Below are 6,014 nucleotides of genomic sequence, written 5' to 3'. Positions count from 1 at the left end.
TGAGAATACACAATTCATTTGCTCTAACGGGGAACAGAAAAACGGCATGGTAGGTTGAGGGAAATAGAGTCCAAAAATAAGTGTCTTAAGATGGAAGAAACAATGGCCTATTTGCTTGTTGATGGGAATGATGTAGTAGAGGGGAAAAAGGTGATGCTATGGAAGAGAGAGGAAAGAATTGCTGCAGCGACATCCTTTGAGGTGAGAGGAGATGGGATTCTGTGTGCAGGAGAGGGGCACAGAGCACGTATTCAAAACACGTTGAACGAATGAATGACCTAGCACGTGGGGATTCATTTTTGTTTATAACTTGTATTAAATGGGACCTCAATATGGTACAGTGATCAAAGCTGAGAACCTGGAGCCTTGGAGACCCTGCAATGTCTGGGGCAAATAACTTTGCCTCTCTCTAACACAGCTTATGTGTCTACAAAGTAGACCTAACAGTAGGACCTCCCCCATGGGGTTGCTGGCATAGTAAATGTGACAAAGTATGTGAGCTTCCTAGCAAAGAGCCTGGCACATATGTAGGTAACCTGTATTGTCAGCACTGCCTCCGCCTTGGAGCAGCAACTCTTGGTCCCCAGAGCTGGGCATCCAGGGTGAACACCACATGGAGCCAATGCACACTCTGGGAGAAGCACAGAGCTCCTCCAAGCTCTCTGGTAGCTGGTTCACGCTGCAACAGTGCAGAATATACGTTCCTTGTCCCAGCATCACAACCAAGCCCTACCCTGGAAATCTGAAGGAGAGGCTCAGTGATTCCCTCTCCTCTCGTAGCCTTCCCTAGAGCAGAGCAGATTGCAGGACAAGTGAAGTGGGGTGGAACCAGTAAAATGGGGAGAGGGGAAAGGTGATTTACTCCTCTAGAAGGTAACCAACGCTGCCTCGAGTTACCTTATTGAGTACTACTGCTCAATAAACAGTATTACCACTTCCCAAGGAATCCGAAAACCCATGCAAGGGAGGCTAGAAGCCTGAAAATTAGTTCCCAGTATTAAAAAAGATGGGCCAATTTTAGTCCCTTTGAATAATAACTGAATAAATATTTACAACTTGCCAAAGTTGATCTCCTAGCCTGTCAATCAACATTCCTCGTCAGTGGTTGTTAGAAACTTTGTTTTGACAGTCTGTGTAGGAACATCCAAAACACTAGTTTGGCTGTGACTAACCCTTCATGGCTAATAATTTGGGTTGCTTTGGGGGCTAATATTAGGGAAAAAAACAAAACAAGTTGTGACAGTTTCGAACCCATGTTGAACAAGTAATTATAAGTTCACGTTCTGGGGAAATACTGATGAGAAAAGGGACCCAGGCTAGGATAACTAGGGAAAAGAGAAAATTATGGCCTGTCTGTTGTGATTTTGGGAAACAAATAAACAAACAAAAACCCAGCATATGCAGGAGTCATTGAAAATAAAATGACTTTATAACATTTCTATGACTAAATTCCACGGGCTAAAGTCCAGTGACATAATTAATTGAGAGTATGTTACACTTATATTGTCAGCTAGAATCATATCAAATTCATCATTTCTGGCTTTTTTACTGACTACTGCCTGCCAGTCAATGATAATGTCCCTCACTTTGGTAATTGTGACTAGTACTTTGCAAATTATAGATAGCGATATCTCAATTGTTAAGTTTTATGTCTTAAATTTACTAGAGGGCTTATTTTCAGTTAATTTCTTCACCAATTACTGTCATAATCAAGTCATAAAATCTTTCTTACACAAATTTATTTATTTTTTTGTATTTGACATAATTATCATAAATATGTTGTTATTCTTTTGTGAGTTTGGTCTTTAGCTATGACATAATTGTCTTGATTCTTTTCTACACCTCCATACAGTGATACCTCGGTTCTCGAACGCCTCGGTTTTCGACCAAATCGGTATTCGACCAGGAGATTCGAGAAACTTTTGTCTCGGAATCCGAACAAATATTTGGAACTCGAACTTCCGAGATGAGCCGAGTTGAGCCGAATGGCGTTCATTCGGCCCAGCGCGCCTTGCTTGCGTCATCAGTGTGAGTGCAGAGAGAGAGTCACGCTTTGTGGAGTCACGCTTTCCTATTGGGTTTCATTGCTTCGGTTCTCGAACAATTCGGTTCTCGACCGTCCTCCTGGAACGAATTATGTTCGAGAACCGAGGTATCACTGTATTTTATCATAAGACATGGAAATATAATACCTAAAGATAATTTTCAAGGCTGAAGGTCTTTTACTCATTATTAAGTCCTACGTATTTTGATAATTGCCATAGTATCATAGATTGGCCTATTCTATTCATTTATTTTTATTTTTTTTATCTTTATTGTTGAATGTATTACAGATGTTCCTCATTTTCCCCCATTGACCCCCTCCTCCCCACTCCCGCCCCCCTGCTGCCTTTTCCCACACTGTTGTCTGTGTCTGTTGGTTATGCATATATGCATATAAGTTCTTTGGTTTATTTTTTCCCACCCCCCAACTCCCCTTCCCTTTGAGGTTTGTCAGTCTAGCAACCAATTTGTACTTCTTAATCCCTTCACCTTTTTCACCCATTCCCCTGCTTTGATCACTGCCTCCCTGCGTTTGTTTCTGTGTATTACTTAACGAGAGGTATGGGGCTCGCTGAGACCAGATGATGCTTGTTTGAAAGAATTTAGAAAAACCTGAAGCAGGATCCAAGACAGGCCAATCCTATGGTTAAGCAACTGGCAACAGCTTGGGTGGGCCTGAAAGTTGGGTGGGGCGGGGCCTCAGGGAGTCAGCAGGGCGGGGCTACCAGTGTGAGCTAGGTTGCTGGAGTCCAAGATACGGCGACTGTCTGCCACCCCAGGGAAGGGCTCACCAAAGAAACAAAGGCCTCTGACAGCACGTTTGTCCCAGAGAAAGCCCCCTCTCCAGCCCTCGCTCCAGTGCCAAACGGCTCAGTTCTTCCCTGTATGTCTCTGGTGCCCCTCGAGCTGCCTCCCCTCCAAGCTTAGAGGGAGAGAGTCCGATGAGTCCGTGCGCGGGCCCTTTAAGGAGCTGCCTGGGGCTCCAGCCGCCTCAGCCTCCCTGAGCCTCAGTTTCCGCTGGTTTTTCCAGCCAGAAGTTATGGGGACTCCTCTTCCTGGCACTGGAACCCTGAGCAGGGTGCCTGGTGTGGGATGGGGACCCCTCAGTCCTCAGGAAGGACCTTCCCAGCTGCGGTATCCTCCTGATTTTTATCCGCCACACGTGGGTGTGGGACCAGCCCCTCGTGCCTCCGCCACCCCTCCTACCAGTCTGGATATGGCTGCTGCTTTAATTCCGTAGTTGTAGGACTTCCATTCAGCTCGATTTCAGGAGGTTCTGAATGATGGTTGTTCTGTAGTTTAGTTGTAACTTCCATGTGGTTGTGGGAGGACGTGATACCGTGTTTACCTACGCCGCCATCTTGACCGGAAGTCCCCCTCCCCCATTCTATTTTTTTTAATCCTCATCCGAGGGTACATTTTATTATTGATTTTTGAGAGAGAGAGAGAGAGACATCGATGTAAGAGAGAAACATTAATTGATCGCCTCCCATATGTGGCCAGACCACATTTCAAACCCATAACTGGGTTTGAAATACATATGCGCCCTGACTGGGAATCAAACCTGCAACCTTTTTGTGTGTGGGACAACACTCCAACTAACTGAGTCACCTGGCCAAGGCAGGTTGGCCAATTATTGAAGAGTCAAGGGAAAAGTCACAGACTAGGAGTGTGGCATCACTTATAGGTCTATTATACCCCTGAACTCGTTTCTGGACTGCCTTCAACCCGTTACCAAGGGGCGATATAACATGTCAGATCCCAGCTAGAGTGGACAGACAAGTATTAACTGTGCAGAGTTAGGGGCTCTCATGTATGTTATTTAATCCTCTTAGCCACCCCATAAGATCAGTATGATCATCTCCATTTTAATGAGTGAACAAGTAAGGAAACAGGCTCAGAGAATTTAAGTGAAAATCTTGCCCACAAGGCAAAATTGGGATACAAACCACCGTTTTCTCACTTCGGATCCAGTGCTCACAATATTCTATCACACTGGCCACAAGACTCACTTTTACTCTTGAGGGACAGCACCAACCTGTGCTTCATATCTCCTATCCTGCCTTTGCCTATGGATTGACTCCTTCATTCATTCTTTTCTCTCATTCCTTCAGAAATGTATGTTGAGCTCCTACTAGGTTCTAGGCACTCTGCTATCCACTGGAAATGCAATGACGAGTAATAGATACATGGTTCTTGCCTTTGTGGAGTTTATATTCTATTGGGGATCACCCAGCAAACAAAGGAATTTTCTGAGATGAGAGTTGCCAAGACACTGGGGGAGTGGGGGAGATTTTGTAATGGGCACACCTGCCCAGGCGTCTTTGAGATGCAATTTGAAGGCTGACATCATGACTCTGCCTTATCATGGTGTCACATTTGCAGATGAGTCTGAATTCCAAAACTCATCTAAAATTAAAATGTTAGTGCAACTTCTTTTCTTTCTTTTTTTTTAAAATCTAAGTTGTTCCTTCCATGGAACACTAGCTAGTTCCTTCCATGGAACACTAGATAGTTCCTTCCATGGGACACTAGCTAGTTCCTTCCATGGAACACTGGCTAGTTCCTTCAATGGAACACTAGCTAGTTCCTTCCATGGAACACTAGGTAGTTTTTTCCATGGAACACTAAGTAGTTCCTTCCATGGAACACTAGCTAGTTCCTTCCATGGAACACTAAGTAGTTCCTTCCATGGAACACTAGCTTGTTCCTTCCATGGAACACTAAGTACTTCCTTCCATGTACACCAACTAGTTCCTTTCATGGAACACTAGCTCATTCCTTCCATAAAGCTCTAACTAGTTCCTTCCATGGAACACTAGCTTGTTCTTTTTATGGAACACTAAGTAGATCCTTCCATGGAACACTAAGTAGTTCCTTCCATGTACACAAGCTAGTTCTTTCCATGGATCACTATCTAGTTTCTTCCATGGAACACTAAGTAGTTCCTTCCATGGAACACTAGCTAGTTCCTTCCATGGGACACTAGCTAGTTCCTTCCATGGGACACTAGCTAGTTCCTTCAATGGAACCCTAGCTAGATTTTTGCATGGAACACTAAGTAGTTCCTTCCATGTACACTAGCTAGTTCCTTCCATGGAACAGTAGCTAGTTCCTTCCATAAAACACTAACTAGTTCCTTCTATGGAACACTAAGTATTCCTTCCATGGAACACTAGCTTGTTCTTTCAATGGAACACTAAGTAGTTTATCCCTTGTATACTAGCTAGTTCTTCTATGGAACACTAGCTAGTTCCTTCCATGGAACACTAAGTAGATCCTTCCATGGAACACTAAGTAATTCCTTACATGTACACTAGCTAGTTCCTTCCATAGATCACTAGCTAGTTTCTTCCATGGAACACTAAGTAGTTCCTTCATTGGAACACTAAATACTTCCATCCATGGAACACTAGCTAGTTCCTTCCATGGAACACTAAGTAGTTCCTTCCTTGGAACACTAAGTAGTTCCTTCCATAAAACACTAGCTAGTTTCTTCCATGGAACACTAGCTAGTTCCTTCCATGGACCACTAAGTTGTTTCTTCCATGGAACACTAACTACTTCCTTCCATGGAACATTAGCTAGTTCCTTCCATGGAACACTAGCTAGTTTCTTCCATGGAACACTAGCTAGTTCCTTCCATGGTATGCAATTTCTTGACAAAATGCCAAAGAGGGTTTTCGCACAGAATGTGAGTAACATTTACTAAGCACAGACTGTGTGTGAAGGATGGCATACTTCAGGGGGTAGAAACTACAATTGCCCCCTGCTTTATAGATAGGGACACTGAACTATAAGGAGATTAAATGACAGCCCAAGGTTACATGACCAGTAAGTAATGGAAATTAGATGTGAACCCAAATATGCTGTCTCTTAACAACTGTTATATTATCACTTAGAAACAGTTCTTGTCTGGCCAGTGTGGCTCAGTGGTTGAGCATTGACCCATGCACCAAGAGGTCGCCAGT

Source organism: Molossus molossus, unplaced genomic scaffold, assembly GCF_014108415.1.
Source record: "Molossus molossus isolate mMolMol1 unplaced genomic scaffold, mMolMol1.p scaffold_m16_p_7, whole genome shotgun sequence".
Lineage (NCBI taxonomy): Eukaryota > Metazoa > Chordata > Mammalia > Chiroptera > Molossidae > Molossus > Molossus molossus.
Note: the sequence above shows the minus strand (reverse complement) of the source record.